Source organism: Pogona vitticeps, chromosome 2 (genome assembly GCF_051106095.1).
Source record: "Pogona vitticeps strain Pit_001003342236 chromosome 2, PviZW2.1, whole genome shotgun sequence".
Taxonomy (NCBI): Eukaryota; Metazoa; Chordata; class Lepidosauria; order Squamata; family Agamidae; genus Pogona; species Pogona vitticeps.
In genome coordinates, this window is record NC_135784.1 from 231,826,813 (window position 1) to 231,847,849 (window position 21,037).

The 21,037-nt window shown below is 43.6% G+C and overlaps 1 protein-coding gene and 1 long non-coding RNA gene across 2 annotated transcripts in view; both read right to left on the bottom strand.

The window, feature by feature from the left end:
• Positions 1 to 21,037, bottom strand: part of DMRT1 (doublesex and mab-3 related transcription factor 1) — an 85,746-nt gene that overhangs the window by 20,330 nt on the left and 44,379 nt on the right. The gene's annotated exons all lie outside the window — the stretch shown is intronic.
• On the bottom strand, positions 14,288 to 21,024 carry LOC140704860 (uncharacterized). Its single transcript, XR_012084326.2, has 2 exons — positions 15,053 to 21,024; positions 14,288 to 14,521 (listed from the first exon to the last, which is right to left on the bottom strand). It is a non-coding gene; the product is annotated as an uncharacterized LOC140704860 (long non-coding RNA).

Here is a 21,037-nt window from a genome sequence, read left to right on the forward strand (position 1 = left end):
GCTCACCCCATCACTGAACCCTGTCCCCCCCTCCCTCACAAGCACTGCCACCACCTCCCTTTCCTTTGCTTGTCAGCAGCTGCAGAAGTTTTTGTGGCCCCTCAGCACTGCAGCTACGGGTCACCTATGCAGAAGCTACAGTGGACCCTCTACTTAAGGAATTACTCCGTATTGGAATGGTGGCTGCAAGTCGAAAAGTCTGTAAGTCGAATCTCCATTGACCTACAATGCACTGAAAACCGATTAATCCCATAACCAGTGGTTTTTATTCTATTTTTATTCCATTTTGGTTTTTTTCTGGTCTGTAAGTCAATTCTCTGGCTGCAAGTCGAATCTAAATTTTGCAGCCAGAGAAGTCTGTAACTCGAAAAGTCTGTAAGTCAAGCCGTCTGTAAGTCGAGGGTCCACTGTACACTGGTTCAGAAGGTGCCACATTTTTTTTATTAGTAGAGATACCTGGACTGGCTCATTAAAGCACCAGCCATGCTGCCTCTGTCTAACAATATGTGAGCTGCTTTGAGTGGTTGGTGCTTCTGCAGAGAGGGCGGGCAAGGGGCTGGTGGGCAACAGAGAACAAGAGGAGCTAGTGTACACCCACCCACAAGCACTGAGGGAAGCAAGAGCAAGGTGAGGCAAGAGGTGCAAATACAAGGGAGATCGGGAGCACTCCTGGTAGGGATGACAGTGCAACTGTATTTCTGGAATCCTTCCACATGAGGCCACCTAATGGGAGAGCTGCCCTGGTTTACTGTGTATTCTGAGATTGTTGGAATCTGACACTTGTTCTCAATTTGCTCTCCAACTAGAACTGCTTCTTCTGCTCAGTCACTTTCAGAGCTTACAGTGCCTACAACTAGCTAAGCTTTTAAGAACCTTCTCAGCTCTTCAGGAAATGGCAATCAGACTTGACCTTCACTCCAACAGCAGCAGCAGCAAATTAAAAGGGCCTGTATCCAGCAGTATCATTGCTTTGAGTCTGCTGTACCAAAAGACATGCATTTGCCAAGTTTATGCAACAGCCAATAGTTCCCTTTGTGCAAGAATTTTGCTTACCCAAATGGCATCCGCACAATGCCACATGCGAACCCAATGCAACTATACTAGCAAAGATTTTCACTCCACTGGATTTAGCCCATATAAACTAATGTTAATCCAGAAGGTGCAATTATATGTTCAAAGCAGCTGGGATTATATGCTCACATATATAAATCAATAAAATCCAGGTTTGATAATTAAATGAAATCATGCAGATTAGCAAAAATACCTACTTTTCTATTTAATTTTGTTTCAGAGATTTGTGTAGTTATTTTTTGTTTTATTGATTCCCCCCCCCCCTAAAAATAATAGGTGAGAAGCTGCTGTGAGACCAGGGGCGAGAGAGAGGAGTCTCTCGCTGAAGCGCCGTCTCTTCCACAAAGAGCAGAAATGGAGGTACAAACCTCACCCACTCCTGAGCACAGAAGAACAGAACAACGGGGTAGAACCCCAGATAATTTGGCGGGAACAGGAAGGAAAAAGAGGGTGAAGACTGAGGTGGGGATGGCAGAGATAAAAGGGAGAGAAGCCCCGTTACCATCAGGTTGGGAATGGGTTTGGTTACAGGACCCATGGACTGGAGAGTAGGAACGCCTCAGGGTGCCTAAAGAGGAGGCGGATTACCGTCGCCGGAGAGAAGTCCCCTGAGACCCTCCTATTGGGGTGAGGCAGAAGCCCAAGAGTGGTGGAAGTGGTTGAGAGAGGACAAGGAAAAGGTGGAAAGAGAGAAAAGAGAGAGATTGGCATGGAGGGTCAAAGAGATGAGGGGCCATCAGAGGGACACTGGTCGACCTTCCCACCCGCTAGAGAGACCAGATGGACCGAACTTGCTGATGAGACCGTTCCTTTATTGGAAGGACAGACCGGCCAGGTTCTAAGTGAGGACACGGCGAGAGGCTGGCCAGGTCCCTGGAAGAACAATGAAACTAACCCCTTCCTCAATGGCTTGTGGGTGCCCCTGTCAGACCCGTTGGTGACAGGAGAAAAGTTGTGGAAATAACTTTATTGACACTGATCTCTTTTTGAATGTTCCATTCAACCTTTCACCTATTTCAAAATTTAAAAAGACTTCTGATTTTTTTGGTGGAGTCCAAAGGCTCGATGCCCGAACCCTCACAGCTGGCAGTTATAAAAGCTGTTGGGCTTTAGGACAGGGCTTTGAGAAGCTATGGAAATTCTTATCCTCCCTGGTTACCACTCTGACCTAAATTACAAGAAAATCCTAACTATTTCAGACACACTCTTCTGCTGATTGCATTTCATATTATAATGACACAAGCAAAGTAGTGTGTTAGTATGCTCATTTAGCACATTTTAAAATAAATTATAGTAGTCTTTTGTGGGACCCTTAGGCTAGACCTCATTCATCTAAACATCCAGATAAGCATATTTCCCTCAGTTGTTACTTCATGATACCATAGGATAATGTTTCCCCCTACTGCTTAGAATCCCTGTTTCTACACAGGCTACATGAGAATGCAAGTGTTTATTTATTTAGTCTCATTACAGGCCACCTTTCTTTCTGATGAAGGGACCTCAGGGCAGTTAACTGTTAAAACAAGTAACATTAAAAACATACTAAATTATCCATTAAAACAATTAAACCATAATAACTAAAATACATCAAATGAACATTTATAACTTTAATAACAGACATACTTATCAACAGTTACGGTTAGTAGGTTTTATAGTAGGCTTTTATATCAGGGAGGAAAATAGCTGATATTGAACTGCAAAAAAACATCAGCCCCTTGGTTCTATCCCTTAGGACTCCCTGCTACAAGAAATTAGGATGCTCTGAAATGCTTTCAACTCTGCAGGCTCATTCTGAATTACTTTCCAATAGTGTTTTGTTCCTGGATTCATATTAAGATAAGAGACGTGAATGGAAGGATTTATGCCATCTGTTCTATCAGGGATTACATATCATTCTTTCCCAGTTCATGTCTGTATTTGCAATTAGCTAGAAGGCTTGGTTGAAAGTGACAGAATTAAACAAACAGGGGAGAAAATAGCTACAACAATGTGGAACTTTCTACTGTACTAACATTCAATTCCCTGAAAAGTAAAATTTGATACAAATATCCTTCCTGTTTCTCTTATTTATGTTTTTTTAAAAGGGTGGGGAAGATTCAGATTTCAAACCTATGCTGTTTCATCATTAAGTCCCATTATGTTCAGTAGTGGTTTCTCCCAGGTAAGTATGGGAGTGGTGGATAGACCCAAGAATAAGTTTAACTGAACACAGTGAAACTCATTTCTGTATAAGCACGTCTAGGCATGCCTTGTATATATAGTCTCAGAGGTAAATTCCACTGAATACACTGTCTTGCTTCTGAATAAACATGCATACAGTTGCACTATTAAGCCACTGAACCACCCAAAGAGCACACCCAAGAGCGCTTTGAGGTGCTTGTCAGTCTGCCCACCTCCATTCTCAACAGCTTCTGAAGATGAGGGAACAGAGGCAGATTGTGATACGGCTCGGAAGTGTATGTTCAGTGTAGGTGTGTACCAAAAATCCCTAGCTCTTTGGCGTAGGGTTATGCTTAAGAAAGCCATAAACCTAGATCCAATTTAGGATTTAGTACATCCACTAAATCAGCGGAACCTTGTAAGTCAGTATTTACATATGTGACCCACATGCCTATTGGTACTTCCCTCTTTTGTGTGACAGTGTGCTATTTACCTATATAAAAAACATCATGCACAGTCTCAACTTATGTATTCCTTTCTATACTTTACCTTTTGTCAGAATATATCAATCACCAAAACAAACTCCCAGTGAATCTAAACTAGAATTTGTATTATTATGAGAAGCATGTATATCATTCATTTCAATCAGGGTTGAGGCCACGCCAACGAACTAAAATGACAATGATCACCCTGCAAGACACTCTCCCAAGAGAGGCAGACAAAGAGAATGTAACCCTGCCTAGTCTTCCTGGATCTCTCTGTTGTCTTCAATACAGTCGACCAAGGAATCCTTCTAAAATGGCTCTTGCATTTATTTACTGTATATTTATTGTATTTATTGTATACTGTGCATTTCTACTGTATGATTTCATTGTATACTGTGAACTGCCCGGAGAATGTTTGCATTAATGGGACAGTATAGAAGTGGATATAATATATGAATGAACGGATGACCAAAACAAAACATTATATGCTTATACACGTTATAGCTGGGAAGAAACATCATACTTCCTATTACTATTTCCATGACTTATTAGTTCCCCTGTATTCGGCAGAGACATCACCTTGCCAACACAGGTCCGCATAGTCAAAGCTATGGTTTTTAAAGTAGCGATGTATGGAAGCGAGAGATGGACCATAAAGAAGGCTGACTGCCAAAGAATTGATGCTTTTGAATTGTGGTGCTGGAGGAGACTCTTGAGAGTCCCCTGGACTGCAAGGAGAACAAACCTATCCATTCTAAAGGAAATCAACCCTGAGTGCTTACTGGAAGGACAGATCCTGAAGCTGAGGCTCCAATACTTTGGCCATCTCATGAGAAGAGAAGATTCCCTGTAAAATACCCTGATGTTGGGAAAGTGTGAAGGCAAGAGGAGAAGGGGACAACAGAGGACAAGATGGTTGGACAGTGTCCCTGAAGTTACCAACATGAATTTGACCAAACTCCGGGAGGCAGTGGAAGAACAGGGGTGCCTGGCGTGCTCTGGTCCATGGGGTCATGAAGAGTCGGACACGACTTAACGACTAAACAACAAAAGGCTTCACCATGAGTATTGTGTCCAATTCTGGACACCACACTTAAAGAAGGATGCCAATAAATTGGAACAAGTTCAGAGGAAGGCAACAAGGATGATCAGGGAGCTGGAAACCAAGTCCTATGAGGAAAGACTGAAAGAACTGGGTATGTATAGCCTTGAGAAGAGAAGAATGAGGGGAGATATGACAGCACTTTCCAAATACTTGAAAGGCTGCGGTATAGAGCCTGAATGCAGGACATGCAACAATGGGCTCAAGTTACAGGAAGCCAGATTTTGGCTGAATATTAGGAAAAACATCCTAATTGTTAGAGCAGTGTGGGAGTGGAACCAATTACCTTAAGATGTGGTGAGTGCCCCAACACTGGAGACATTCAAGAAAAAATTTAAACAAACTGGCAGACATCCTCTGCACTGTATTCCTGCCCGGAGCAGAGGATTGGAGTCGATGGCCTTATAGGCTCCTTCCAATTTCATGATTCTATGATTCTGGTGTATGCTGGCATAAAGACTGAATGCTACACATCTTCTCTCACCATTAAGGCACCAGATGTGGTAAAATAAAAAAAGCAGCTAGTAAGAAAAGTTATTTCAACCAAAATAAATAGAATGGTTCAACTGCTCATTTAAAGAACACATTAAAATCTATAAAAGAAATTCTGAAGTTAAGTTCTACTGCACTCAGAATAGTATATGAGGCTATCTCCATATAAAGCACAAATACATTTTTCTCTAAAAGCAATACTACCAGAACTACTTATCTAGAGCATGTAGAATTAAATATTTGGCTTTACACTTCCCTAGGAAGTGGATTTTGAAAGTCTGTGGTGTGCAAGCCTTCAAAATGAAGACCTTGTTTAAGATACAAAGCCTTTGAGAATACAAGAGTCTATTTCTGGTGTGTGAAGAAGGTACACACACACACACACACAAATCACTAGCAAAATTTAGAAAACAGCAGCTTTGGCATTTGCATGCCTGAACTACTTCAACAGGTCTACAGGGAAAAGAAATATAATTTATTAGAGCTCATTTGGCTCAGCAACAATTGCTTTCTCAAAAGGGGAAAAAGAACAATGTAATTGAACATAAGTGCCCTCTTTAGTGGATAAGCCTCCAACAGCCTGAGGCGAAAGATGTAGTACAAGGCATTACAAGAGTGCTGGGTGCTATAGCTAGCAATTATCCTGGTATTTAACCAAATCTATCGCTCATCAGCAAAGCGTTTAGTGCAGTACTTGGAGCGAGACAGGCTGACATGGAGCACAGTTACTTAACTGTCCCCTGCAGCGATTATGTTTTTCTGCAGCTCAAGAGTCATGTCAAATTAAACAACAGCACATTGACTTTTTGCTTCTAGAAACATTATGAGGTGATTGACAACTCTGGGAGGCTGTAAACCTGGTCACTACAATCAAGAACTAAAGGTTCCTTAGTTCTGAGGCAGGTTTCCTTATCATTCCCACTCCTTCTAGGTTTATTTCCTCATGAGTTCTTTGTAACCAAGAGGTATTTTTATTGTCATGAGAGAAAGAGATGAGGTTGAGGAAAATCAAAAGTGACAATCTGGTTTCAAGCCACAAATTGTTTCCCTTCACAACCACACCCAGTGTGCTTTTTAAAAAAAAAAAAAATGCAATGTGAAAGCAGTAACTCCCTGAAAAAATGGAAAACCTCAAGAGGTTACAGTGTCAAGGTTAAAGCCATAATAACGTTTGCTGGGCATTTCCTTGAATATACACATCTGCATGTGGATTCGATCACCCATGTTGATAACTTTTCTCCAGTTTTACAGTGAAAATAGATAGAATCTGCAGAATAAGTTCCATACGGCTGGCAAGTCTCAGGGTCACTCTATGTAAAGCACGTACAGCGGTGCCCCGCATAACGAGCGATTTGTTTAACGACAAATCCGCATAGTGATGTTTTTTGTGATCGCAAAAGTGATCGCATCGCGATGTTTCTAATAGTAAAACATTGCTTTGCGATGATCAGTAAGCGTTTCGCTTACCGATTTTTGCATAGCAATGTTTTTTTAACAGCTGATCGGCGGTTCCAAAATGGCCACCGGGTAAAGAAAACGGCCGCCCGCTGTGTTTTTGCGCCCTTTCCTCGCTTACTGGGCAGCGAAAATGGCGGCCGCATGGAGGATTTCCGCAAAACAGTGAGTTTTTTGCCCATGGGCTTTTTTGCCCCACATAGCGACGAATCCACATAGCAACGATTTTTTCGGAACGGATTATCGTCGTTATGTGGGGCACCACTGTATATGCACACACAGAGATAAATCCCAGGTTAAAATGTATTTTAAAAGACAGTTCCTTGAATACAGGTAGGCTACAAGATGCAAAAAGTTAATTCCTTGATTGTGCCATAAGCTAGCGCGAGGGTGGGGAACTTTCTTCACATAGAAGACCAGAGTCAGTTCCGGGTGCGCACATTCCCAGAGGTGGGCAGGCCCAAAGTCAAAGCATTGAAACAAAAATAGCAGCATATTCTGGCATAAAGATATGTCACTGCCAGTACCTAAACCTCAGGAAAGGCACTGCAATTTTAGAATGGGGTAGAAACCATACAAAACTTGGGAAAGCACAGAATGATGGCTTCATGGGGAGCAGGGTCATCTGAAAGAAGTCCAGAGAGCCAAATTAGGATGCCATGAGAGCGACAGGATTCAGCCTCAGAGCCCAAAGTTCCCCATTCACATTCAAATGGGAACCCAGGGTAGAGTCCTATATATAATGTGGGGAGGACATGGCCCTCAGTGATAAAGAGACACAGGGTACATTCTGGCATATGGGGGGGGGAGAGAATCTCTACCAGACTGTTATTCTGAATGCCCTTTGTATGAGAGAAACCTTGGCATTTTTGCTTACTAACATGGCCTGAATGGACATGAAGGCACACTAAAAGGTACATTTTAACACATTGTTGTTAATGATAGGAGACATAGCCAGCACCTTGCCAGACCACCACTGCAACAACCACTGTTAGAGTTCCACATGTATAAATACTGAAGAGGATACCAACAACTGTACCTTTCCTGTTAATAAAGCTGGACAGTTAAGAAAGCTAACAGGAAAAAAATGATTTCTTTGAAATGTGGTGCTGGAGGAGAGCTTTGAGGATACCCTAACTACTGGAAAGACAAACAAATGGGCCCTATATCAAATCAAGCCTGAACTATCTCTGGAGGAAAAAATCTTGAAACTGAGGTTGTCCTATTTTGAACACATCATGAGAAGGTAGGATTCTCTGGAAAAGACAATGATGCCAGGAAAAATTGAAGGCAGCAGGAAAAGAGGAAGACCAAATATAAGGTGACCTAACAACCTAAAAGAAAAGCCACAAGCTTGAGTTCACAAGAGCTGAGCAAGTCTGTTGAGACAGGACATTTTGGAGATTGCTCATTCATAAGGGTCACTATAAGCAGGAGGTGACTTTATGGTACATAACAACAACATTGTTAATAGGCATCAGTGTGTTACTTTTAAGCAAGGTTCCCTCTAAGGTGCATGACTGTGTGGGCAAGTGCGCCTCTAACCCCCTCCACACAGCTTTCCTCTTCCTCTTCGCACCCACTGTGATGGTTTCCAGCCCCTTTCATTCTGGTTGCAATAAAATCTTGCAGGGTGTGTGTGTCATGTTGCAGGGGGTGGAGCCCCACCTAGTGGGATTGGGGATTTGATTACCGAACACATCCAAAAATAACTACCATCAGCCTCAGGGAAAAAAGTCAGTATGTTAAGGTAACCTGAAACTTCTATTGTAATTCAAATCATTAGCAAAACAGATAGTCAAACAATTAAAACAACAACTTTTGAAACAGTTGTCCAACACTGTACCAAAATAATGGATTTGGTTCCCAGCTCTGCAAAGATGTCTATGTTCCTTTCCACCCAACATTGCGTTCTGAGACTGTGCAAACAGTGCTGGATCAGATAAACCAATGGTCTATCAGTTTACCTGTGATCCCTGAATGCTTAGAATTCTCCATCAGTCTGGGACTGGCAGATACTGCTCCACACATGCCCCTTCCTGGCATAGAAACGGTAGGCATGTGGCATCTATGCTTCTCAACAATCCAGACCCACCAACAATAAGCGTTATTGGGTATCTACGCTGCTCGACGGTCTGGAAAGGGGGGCACCACTAATGGGGAGCAGCTGGGTGATAGTGGCTGCTCCTCCACTGGCTCCCTCTCTTTTCCTCTTCCTTTTCATTCCCTCCTTCAGACTAATGTGGCAGTGATGAAGAGGAGGTGGCAATGCGTAACCATTAATCTGCTAGATGCTGGTGGCACTAGTGCCCATGTTGCTATTCCTTCTTTTTCACGCACTCCTAATGGGCCCAAAACATGACAGCAAAGAGCCATCAGCTTGGATTCAAAGAGAACAAGGAACCCCACTACACCAAGAGGGAGATAAGTAAGAGCAGAGATATTGAGGGGTGTATGAGAGGACACCCCATGGCCCCTTGTTTGGTAGGAAGTATTAGAACAGTGGTTCTTAACCTGGGCGATATCACCCCCCAGGGGGCAATTTCATTTTTCAGGGGGGCAATGGAATGAAAAGGGGCGACGCGGGGGCAAAGGAACAGATAAGGGGGTGATGGAGCCACCACACTGCTGCCACTATTGAGAAAGTAATCACTGCCCCCCTCCCCTCGCCACCGGGTCCAGAGCAGCTGGTGCTGGCAGCAGATGTGGTGCCGCCGCCGCCATTGCCGGATCCAGAGCAGCTGGTGCTGGCAGTGGATGTGGTTCTACCGTCGCTGCCGCGGCCATTGAGGAAGTTATCATTGCCCCCCCTCCCCGTGGTGGGGCTGCGCCACTGCTGCAGGGAGGGCGGCAATGATAACTTCCTCAATGGCTCAAGGGGGCATTTCTTTCAAAAGGTTAAGAACCACTGTATTAGAAGATCTATTCTCATTTTCCTCTCTCTTTTCATTAAGTAGTATGAATATCAGGGCAAACAACCAATCCCCTATATAAATCACCTCATGTCTGGATTTGGTTTAAATTCCACCAGTTCATAATACCTAATCTTCTTCTATGCATACTAAAATCATATAAAGTATCATTCCTCCACAGGGAAGTGGACGGGGAGATGAGGGTTCTAAAAAACACCTGTGTGTGAAAATTATGAATAATGTCCCCTTAATCTAGTTACTTGCAACAAATGTTTTAATATACTTTTTCCAGTATTTCTTTGTTCCCCATTATATTTCAAATAATGCAATACAATTCTCCTGAGCAAACCATCACTGAAAAAACTTGCTGTGGCTATTCCATTTCCTCCTCAGTGAATTTTCTGTGGTCAGAGAAAGAATATGGAAGAAGTAGCAGGAAAGCAAGTTACAAACAGAAGATGACAAAGTCTCGATCCCCCAGTATAATCCACTAATGAGGAAAGATGTCACAATACTAGAAATTTACACAATCTACTTTTCCTGATTTCTATGTTCCACAATGAAGGGGTTAAAGGGAGCCTATGATGGAATGTGCTTGCCAATTTGTTTTTAACTATGGTTTGCAGAAAAAAAGTTACAATCAGAAATACAAGCAATTGAAGAACTGATATTTTTTTCCAATTTGGATTTTGGGGAGGGCTATAAAGTTAGCAGCTTTTTTAAAAAACTGGCCTTCTTCCAAAATATGTTTAAATGTGATACAGCTGGATTTCAAAACTTGCTGAGGTGCCAGCTGAAGTTTTGGCCACTGGGACATCATATTTTAATTCATAGGTCTTGGAAATAAATGCATTCAGGATGGCATCTAACAAGGTTAGCCAGTGTTTAACATGAAATATAATTAAACATAAAATGAAAAGCTGATAGTAGTCATGAAGGTAATGTATAAAATAGCAAAATACAGCAGCAGCAGCACAGATCTGAATATTATTTGGCACATAGTTGATTATCCACATACCAACCCATAGGTATGCTTGCAGATACACATGAGCAAGGACAACGATGGATGTACCTCCACCCATATCCAAATATATAGAGAAAGTAAAGCACATTATATATTATCTAAATATATATAAAGCTAACTTTTCACTCTTGAGAAAACAAAAGCTATCCCCATATAACAGCCAAATTCCTACATAACTCAATTTCGACATCTCATCTGGTGTGAACTGCACTCATTCCTAGTGTAAACCCCACCGCGCTGTGCAATGATATACTGTAATGTCACATCGCAATCTGGATTTACTATAAAGGGCTTCTGACGAGTTTCAGAGCAGTAAACATTGCAGCGAGGTGTATTTCACACTGAGCTGGTTTTTATGAAGAACACTTCACCGCCCAGCCACGGCACCCAGATGATGAATGGTGAAAGATGCATGACAAGCTTCATCATTGTTTGTAAATCTTAACTGTTCCTGCTCACTAACTCTGCAGGCAATTTTCAAAGACAGCGGCCGACAGAAGGACAGCACAGCTTTCCTGAAGGTTATTCAACTTATACTTGGCCTAAGCTCTGCCTCAAAGGAGCTACAGGCTGGAAAATAAACCTGCCGGTTAGCAGAGCTCCAGTAGTATTAAAGGTGCATTAATGAGAGCAAACTTCAGAAACGGTATCCCTCAAGCAGAGTTCCCCACTTTAAAATGGTCAGGACCAGAGAAGGGAACAAGGTATGAAGTGTTACATGAGCTCAGAAGGCTGAGCACTTCCACCTGAAAACAAGGAGAGAAAAAGCCAGAACTAGTAACGCCAAGCTCCTGTGCCCACTTGGGAATAAGCCTCACTGAGTTCTTGATTTCACCCAAATGTAATCTCTCTCTCTCTCTCATACACACACATACACATGCAACAAACTTCATGGTGATTACTTAAAGTCAACACATATGCTGCTGTTTTCAGACTCACGGTTGCTAATGCAGGTTTGGCAATCCCTGTTCATCCAGCTGTACCCAAACATTCAACTCCTTTACTACTCTTTAATCACCTGTCCTACAAGTAATTGGAACAGCATTTCAAATGGGCTAAGGGTAACAAAGGTGGATTAAGCAGCCTTAATATTAGCTTTAAATTTTCTGTACATGATGCACAGCTGTCCCAGGCTCCTTCAATTACCACTTGGGTGATTAGTTATCCTGAGACACCCACCCCTTTCATCTTCTTCCAGCCTCTCATTCTTCCCATCATCAGGAACATTTAAGATTTACTCAGCTTTTGTTATCTTGAATTCACAACCCTTCTGTCTACAAATGTCAGAAACCCAACAACTTTTGGCTTCTACTCTTTGTATGTCCTCTTGGGTTGACAGAGATGCTGAACTGAGTTGACAGTAAAGAGAGAGGGGGAAACCGAGATAATTAGTAGGCTTTGACTCGCCACTAGGCTGCAACAGGAGAAGTAGCAGCAGGACTGGTCTCTCAGGTATGGAAACAGCAGGTAGGGTTCAGGAGCCTCTGCAAGTCACCAGTGACCAAACCAAACAAGCATGTGAAGGTTTCCCCCAAACTGTCAGATTCCCTGTCTATACGATGATGCTGATTCTGGTTAACTCAACTGGATCAATAATTCTGAACCATGATTAGTCTGCTGAAGATATGAAGCTGCATTTATCTTTTCTGCCTCAGTTCTTGGGCAACCAAGAAAGTTCTGGACCATTGTCAAAAATAGTTAATAGAGTGGATGTGAGCTAACTAGTTAAGCTGAACCCCATGGCAAAACTAGAGTAAAGCAAGTCAGCTGACCCAGGAAAAGGGGGTGAAGTTGTTTTTCTCCTCTTGAGGGAAAAAAAAATCACATTCCCTGTTTTAACAGGCAGCAGTGATTTCCCCCACTTTTGGTTGGTGACAGGGGTGGCTGGAACCCACTGTGGAATAACCTGTTGCTGTTGCTACTCCCCTCTCCTTTTACACAAACATATTCACATAGAAACTGGGAGTTGGAAAAAGAGGCATGGCACACAGGTAGGGTTTGGGCTCTCCATCTGTGGTAAACAGACAAGCAGGAGCACACTGGCTGGGCATAGCCTAAGCTTAAGGTAGGGCAATGCTCATTTGTCCTAATGGACCCGCTGACCACCTGCTGATCCAATGCCACTCATTTCTGGAGAAAACATCTGCTCTTGGCCACACATCAAAATCAAATTTCTGTACCATTCTACACATGAAGCAGCACCCAAACCTGGTAGTCTAAAGCCAGAGGTAAAACTTATGACTGGAGCTGTTTTTTTGGACCCTGGCCTTTCCCAACTACTTCACTAACTGCTGATACGCTTGTACCTGCAACTCCAAGTGCTCTCATTACCTTCAAAGTCCTAAATGTCTTCAGATAGGACAACTAAAGGACCAGCTCCTCCTGCAAAATCCTGCCCATCCACAGCAGTTGAAGACTTTTATGCATCCCATCCACTGCCTTCTATTGGTGAACAGGGGAAAAAATCTCTTGCAACCCCCAGGACACAGAACATGTTGCCCAGCTGACTCATTTGGTTAGTGCCAGGTAGGAGGCACAGGTGGCTGGAGCCCAAGGGTGGCAGGCAGAGACAAGGGCAAAAGTGGGCACTACAGTGGGCCCTCGACTTACAAACGGCCCTAGTTACGAACATTTCGGGTTATGAACCCGATCTCGTCGCAAGTAGTACACCCTACTTGCGAACGCAGATCGGGTTACGAACCCAAAAGGCAGGGAGAAAGGGCGGGAAATTCGAATTTCCTGCCCTTCCTCCCTGCCTTTGGAGCTTTCAAAAGGCTTCCTCCAACATCGGAGGAAGCCTTCTGAAACCTCCGAAGTGAAAAAGGCAGGGAGAAAGCGTGGGAAGTTCGAACTTCCCGCGCTTTCTCCCTGCCTTTTTTGCTTCGGAAGCAAGTCGGGCAGCTGGGGAGAAATCGGCTCCCTCCTTTCACCCGATGCCGAGTCCTCTTTGTGCTGGGCTGAGCTCAGCCGGCGCCAAGGGGACTCAGCATCGGGTGAAAGGAGGGAGCCGATTTCTCCCCAGCTGCCTGGCTTGCTTCCGAAGCCAAAAAAGGCAGGGAGAAAGTGCGGGAAGTTCAAACTTCCCACGCTTTCTCCCTGCCTTTTTGGCTTCAGAGAGCTCCAAAGCCACCCATCGCGGCGGCGGGGACCCCCAGGGAGGTCTCCCAGGGCTTGCACGCCACCATGGGAGACCTCCCTGGGGGTCCTCGCAGTCGCGATCGGTGCCTTCAGAGGTTTCAAAGGGCTTTCCACGACATCAGAGGAAACCCTTTGAAAGCTCCAAAGGCAGTGGAGCCAGCAGAGCGCCGGGTGGCTACAGCAGGCCGCTCGCCCCCAGCCGCACGGAGCCAGTGGAGCGCCGGGAGGCTTCAGACTGGTAAGTCCTTTTTTAAAAAAACTTTTCTGTGTGGGTTTTGGAGGGTGGGTTTGGACTGGGGGGGGTTATATTTCTGTGGTTTGTGTGTGTGTGTGTGTTTGTGTGTTTTGCAGTCCCAACGTGGGACTTGCTCTTTTTAGTTCTATTTTTGTATTTTATTTTATTTTTTGAAATGCTGGAACGGATTAATTCCGTTCCCATGCATTTCACTGGGAAATGGTAGGTCGACTTACAAACTTTCCGGGATACGAACGTCCTCCCAGAACGGATTAAGTTCATAAGTCGAGGGCCCACTGTAATGAGCACCCATCTTTCTCCCAACAGATGAAGGGCAATAGCAAATGCCCTAGACTGTTGCCTGTCTTGGCAGGTATTTGGAATTCAGGATCATGGCAAAATGTAATAAATGACTTAAGGAAAAGTGGTTCAATCAGCAAGTATTCACTAAATTGTTGAGAGTTCTGGTACTGTACTGAATTCCAGTACAAATGCACAGCGGAAGTGCCAGCCGATTCAGGCAGAATTTAGCTAGAAGTTTCCCTTTGTACCCGCCCCTCACCAAACACTAGCACTTAAGAATAACACTCAGGAGGCCTTTTTGTATAAAAGAAAGAAATCTATATTGTACTCACGAAGATAAGCATTTAGAAGGTTTCAGGTAGATACAGGAATAAAAATAGCGAATACAATGTTCTTCTGGTCTGGCCCCACGTGGCTGGAGAGGTCTCCAGGCTCAGTGGGCCGGCATGGAGTCTTACATCTTTCCAGATGAAGAGCGTGTGCAGGAATGGTGACCAACAATGGTGGTTGAATCACCTCATGGCCAGGAGGGCCGGAAACAGGGGTGGAGCCTCCCTACCCGGGAACAACAAACTCTCTAATTGGTCAGCATGTAAACAAACAAGCAAACAAGTTAGTTTGTGTTGCAGGCCCTTCCCCTTTGAAATTTACATCTAGATTGCTTGACCATCCAACATAAATAGCCTGTAAACAACTTGGAAGGATCCCACAAACCCAGGGTTACTTTGTGTCCTCATTTTGACTTAAGAATTGTCCTCATGGTATCAACCAATTAAGTCCATATTTATGTCACCGAAAGTCAGAACTGAAATAAGGTGGAACATCAGAAATTTACCACCACCCGCTTTGGAACAATGCCTGAACCCACATTAATCAGGCCCATATGCTGCTGGTCATCCACTACTGTTACACTTCTCCACTGACATCCAGATACTGTTGGACCACAATTCTCATCAGCCATAGCCAGGAGAGGTGGTTGATGAGACCTACAATTCAACAACATCTGGAGGATCATCTGTGCCCTATTTCCTGCTTCAGAAAACATAGCATAGACTACTGGAGTGGACTCTTTTTTTAAAAATTAGAAGCTTCTCTCTGCATTTAGAAAACAATTATGAATCAAAAGGTAGCCTTTCTCCTCTTCATCAGCAGATCCCTCTCTCCAATAAACAGGCAGTTTATTAGCACAGGAATATTAATGAAATGGTACAGCACTTACATATGAACTGGCATGGCCTCCAAAGTTATACCTCAGGATTCTGAGGTAAGTAGCAAACATCATGAATTATCAGGAAACGTCCATACAGTCTGGTTATTAGCTGTGGTTTAAAGGACATTCCTCCCTCTTGTCTTTTTCTGTCTGCTCAGAAATCTTGCAGCTTAAAATTAAGGGTGGCATCCAATTGCCTGCAGGACCACAGCTGAGTTAAGAATTTTTTTGCCCTAACTACTGCTTTTTCAGTTTGTCTGGCTATATTTCTGTCGTATGTTGCCACAATATATCTGATCCCGTGACTTGTTTATTTTTGGGAATAAAAGGTCAAAGTGATTTTAAAAATAAAAAGAAATAAAAATGCCTCATGAAAAGGAAAATAAGTGTGATGTAGTGGATAAAGTGAAGGACTAGGACTCAGGAGACGTGGGTTCAAATCTCCAATCAGCCTCAGAACCTCGTGAAAGCCTGGGGGAATAGGGGCTTCAGAGGGGATCGCCACATAAGTGGTGACCAGCGGTTGGGATCCGACTTAATCCAGTAACGCCTAGAAACAGAAAGGTTCCCAGAGCAGAAAAATATATTTTAGTCAGGGGATTTGAGTGGAAGGAGTGGATAACTTCCTAGAACTTTTTCAAGGGGAAAAAGCTTACTGGGAAGGTTCCTAAGCTCAGATCGGGGGGCTAAGATAGGGACAGGCTCTGAGGAAAACATTTCTGGAAGGAGTTTACCTCAAGCAGAAACTGGGACCAGTTGGCTAGCTTGTCCTGAGCTCAAAGGACAGAGTTCTGAGGGGACAAAGCGGAGACCAAGGGCAGAGAAGCTGAGGTGACTCAAATCAGCAAAAACTGGAAAGAGTTAAAGCTGATATTTCTGTTTATTTGGTGCCTAGAGGCAGGGAGAGACACTTTGTCTCAGGAAAAGGCCTGGCTAGGAGTCAGAGGTCTAAATACAGTATCTTAACAGTGGATGATCGTTGGGTGAAGCAACTCTATTACAGACTCTAACTCACAAAAAAAGGAAAGAAAAAAGTGTACTTTTTAAATTTGAGGCTTGTAAATTGAAGCAGAAGCCTACATAAATAAAAATGCCTTCCATGCGGGGGGAAAAAGGCGACAGAGGTGCCTTCTGAGGTGGCAGTTGGCTCAGATCAAGAGGGGGAAGATATTCAGGAAGGAATTACCTCAGAGGGTAAACTGGAGACCTCGAGGGGGAAAAACCTCCTAGAATTTTAAAAATTTCTAAAATGGAAATTACAATTGGAATTGAAATTGAAAGCATTCGAAGATGAGCAGAAGGCCAGTCAAATGTCCTTTGAGCAGAGAGAATGGCAATTAGAGTTGGAAAAGTGGAAAGCGGAACAGAGAGCCGAGTTCAGACAGATGGAGCTGTACCTTAAGAAGAAATGGAAAATAGATGGCGGGGCTGAGGAAAAAGTTTTACAGCCCAAAGCTGAGGTGGAAAAGTTTAATGATTCTGAAAGAAAGATAAGGCCCAAAGATGTTCAGAAACCAGGAGAGGTTGCAGATTTAATTTCACACATTCAAAACCGGAACTTTTGTGAGGTAAAAGTGGGAAGAAAAACTTGGGAGGACAGCGAAAAGGAGCTCAAGGTTTACTTCAAGAACCAGGAGGCAAGTGGCAGCCATTTTGTAGGCAAGCCCACAGAACAGGGCCAGCCAAAATACAAGCACTGAGAAGGGAATGGAAATAAGACCCTTGGCTCAGAACAGAGAAATTCCCAATCGAAAGGCCATTTCATTTCACAGTGTACTAAGGCCAGAGAAGGGGGTCAAAAGGTTGATTTACCCAAGCCTAAGTCAGTGTATTGTGTGCAGCCTAACAAAGTTACCTCAGAGAATGGCGAAACAGTAACTCATAATAGGAGTGCAGCTAGGGCAGAGGGTCAGGAAAGACAAGCAGAACAGCTGCCTGTAGCTGAGACTGTCCATTGCTATCTTATAGGAACCTATTTCCCTTATAAGATGATGCAAGTGACCTCTCAAGTGAACGAAGGAGATTGCATTGAGCTGTTAAAGGGGCAGGCAAGCTGGATAGTGGACCAGGGGAAAATAATCAAGCCCTTCTATGGGAAAGAAGATGTTGTCTTGCTTGAGTTATCTGGTGGGGAAGGGAAGGGTGAACTCAAATACACCTCAGAGGAGGACCAAATCAGTCCCTCAGTTTCCCCAGAATAGCAAAAGAAAGCTATAGCCGTGCTTGGAAAGTACAAGCAGGTTTTCTATAGCAATCCAGGAGTAGCCAAGGGTGTAGTGCACAGGTTTGACACCGGGGTTGCATGCCCATAGGCGGTTACACCTTATAGAGAACGAACCTATCTAGCCAAACTTTGGGGTTGGAAAGCAAAGTTGGGTCAATATAAGAGAAGGAAAAAGACCCTGCGAAAACATGCATGGCCATATTGGGAAGGCAGAGGGGTGACTTATCGAAAGATAAATAGGTTGAGACGTAGCCTAACCCTGCCAGTGGTGTAAAGTACAAAAGAATTGCGAGTTAGGCTCGATACTGATAGGCCCTACCTGAAGGGTTTAACCAAGAGCAGCACATTAGCAGCTCCAGAGGGAGAGGTGAAACTCTGTAGAGCAGCTAAAATTACAAGACGGAAAGAGAGATCGAAGACAGCACCGGAGGCAGACCACTTGCAGAGAGGTTCCCGAGTGCCAGAGAGGTGTCGCCATCATGGAGGTTTCTGGATTCGAGACAGGAGCCGCGCCGAGCCAGGCGGATGACTACAAGATCCTTCGTCCAAGGTTGGTCCGGAGAGGGAAGCTGCAGGTTGGTGAGGGACCCCAGCTGTCTGCAAGTCGTGAGTATTGTTAAGATGCAGAGGGAGGTGGACTTCACCACATCCCAAGGTGCGCTGGAGGGTAGGACATTTCCTTTGTGAGCAGTAGGGTGGGACCGTAAAACCACTCCCTTAAATATCTTACTTACCTTGAAAGCCCTATTAGGATCGCTATAGGTCAGTTCCAACTTGATAGCACATAACAAGGAGAAAACAAGGACTCATAAGAAACCTTTTTCTGTTCTTTCTAATCTCCCCTTGACACATGCAACTGGCATAAGGTCTGGGGACTAAGGGTTGATGGGCATTAAAAAAACAAGAGGATAAGCAACCAATAATGCTGGCAACAAACTGTGAAGCAACCAATAAAGCAGGCAACAAATTGTGAAAACAATTTGCTACTCTTCTCTACTCAGGAGGAGAAATAACACCTCAGTGTCCAAGCTAGCCTATTGCTGGATAGATGGTCCCGGTAAGCTCCAAGCAGCATCTACTGTATTGTCTTTGCTTTGTGGCAAGGCAGACAAGTTTGCCGTGAGTTCACTCCCCAAAGTCCTTTGAGGAGACAGCTATACCTGTCACTGAAGAGAAACAGACCTGTTAGGTGCAGGCCAAAAGAAGACTCGGGGCTTGAGAAACCTGAATTTTTGAATTACAACCTCCCAGAGCCTCTTGTCAGGGTGACCAATGGTGGGATATCCTGAGAAGCTTTAGTTCAGGAATGTAACTTTTCCAGATTATGGAAAGGCTGCATGAAGCAGAACTGGGAATGGGAAGAATCCACAAAATGGAGGTGAAGAAGAACACTGCAAAGTGAGATGATAAGAAGAGAGAGAAAAGACAAGAAAATGAGGCAGTCAAAAGGACGTTATTGATTTAAAGTAAGCCGATACATCCACAGATTTACACACTCGCAGCAACAGGCCTCTTTTGTGTGAAGGATTGCTAGAGGAACCAGCAGTTGAAGATTATAACATCCTATCTTGAGCCAGATGTCTCAGTGATCAATCTTGAAAAGCTAATCCTATGTGAAACCTACTTAGGCCTTGAGATCACTATCAGTGCCTCTATTCACAAGCTCAATGTGGAACCCCATTACATTTGCAGACATGAAATACATGTACTTTCTGGAGGCAGACCCCACAACTGCAGAACTTCCTCGCTTACAGAGTTCTAGTTTACTGGAATTTAAAGGATCCTGAAAGTGCTTTTTTATTTACAGCCACTTTTTCTCATGTGGTGTTCTGTATGGATTAAACTACTGCTATTTTAAGGTTGCAATACGGGCTTACACATTAGCTTAGAAATCCAAAACATTTTTAAAATCTAGTTTATGAGATTTCTCCAGGCTTTTCCTGAAATTTCAAAAGCATTAAGGCAATGTTTTCCAATCTGTCACTTTCCATGTGTCAGACCACAACCAACATCACCTATAGTCAGCGTGGTCGCAGTCTATCTGTAAAGCCCATCTTTACAGTCTTAAGAGCTGATATCTTTTCTTTTTCAGTTAAATAGTAGATTCTGAGAATGCTCCATTCTGTGCTCAACACAGAATCGGACATTCACATTTTGCAATGGCAGAATGCACGCTGCTCCGACAGTGACTGTGAAGCAGGGTAGGCAGAGAACGGTTCAAACTGGGCTATGATGGGGGAGTGAAGAAAGGGGAAGGGTGGACAAAAGTATTTTGAATCCTCCAGTTTTTGTTTAGATGTTGCACCTGACCACACTGTTATATGGCAAGTCTGGGATCAGAATAGGCACAGAGAAGAAAAGAGACATCTGTCTGCCTTTGGACTGAAAATACATCATGTGTGTTTGAAAATGATCAATGGGTAAGGAAAACAAGGGGACTATTAGCAGGGCTATTTAAAAATTGCTGTGTGTTTTTATTCACACCCTTCATAATTGTACCTGTGGTTCTCAAGCCAGCAGGTTCCCTCGCTATGGAAAAACACTCGGTCAGAACTTGGAAAACACTGCTTGAGCTCAGTAAATTACTTCTCCCTGCTTGTCTATGGCTGATTGATGAGCTAACTTAGGGAACAATATCAGTATGTGGAATATCGTCTGAACGAATAGTCAATAATGACTGAAAACAGAGTGTTTTCTGCAGTTTAAAAAATGCACAAAACACACAGCTCCCCCTCCCCACCCCCCCTAGAATTATGAACACACTTGGAGATGCATTTATTTACCCTTGCTCCCCATTTTATTTTTAAAATATCTGTCTGAATTTAAGATGCTAGCAGAAAGGGGTATAATCCACTGAGGTATCTGCCACATACTCTGAAGCGCCAAATGGCTGGAGGACTTCAGGCGGAAAACCTGCCTTTAAATACAAAATATAGGGCAGAAAGCAAGTTGTGTCCGTGTTGAAGGGACAGTAACATTTTGTAGCATTTCTTTAAATTTACTCACATAACCTGGGTTGTACGCATTAACAAAACGTGTATAAAACATTAATTGTTGAGGTAAGAATAAAAACAGGGCACACAAACATTTCTAGAGCAATGTAGTAGAAAAAGGAATTAATGACACTTCCAACTTATCACCAACATTGTATATTTCCATCCACTTCTGTTGGTCACTTTTCAGAGTAAACAAGCTGGATCAGTGTGTAAGGAGATGGCATGCTTAC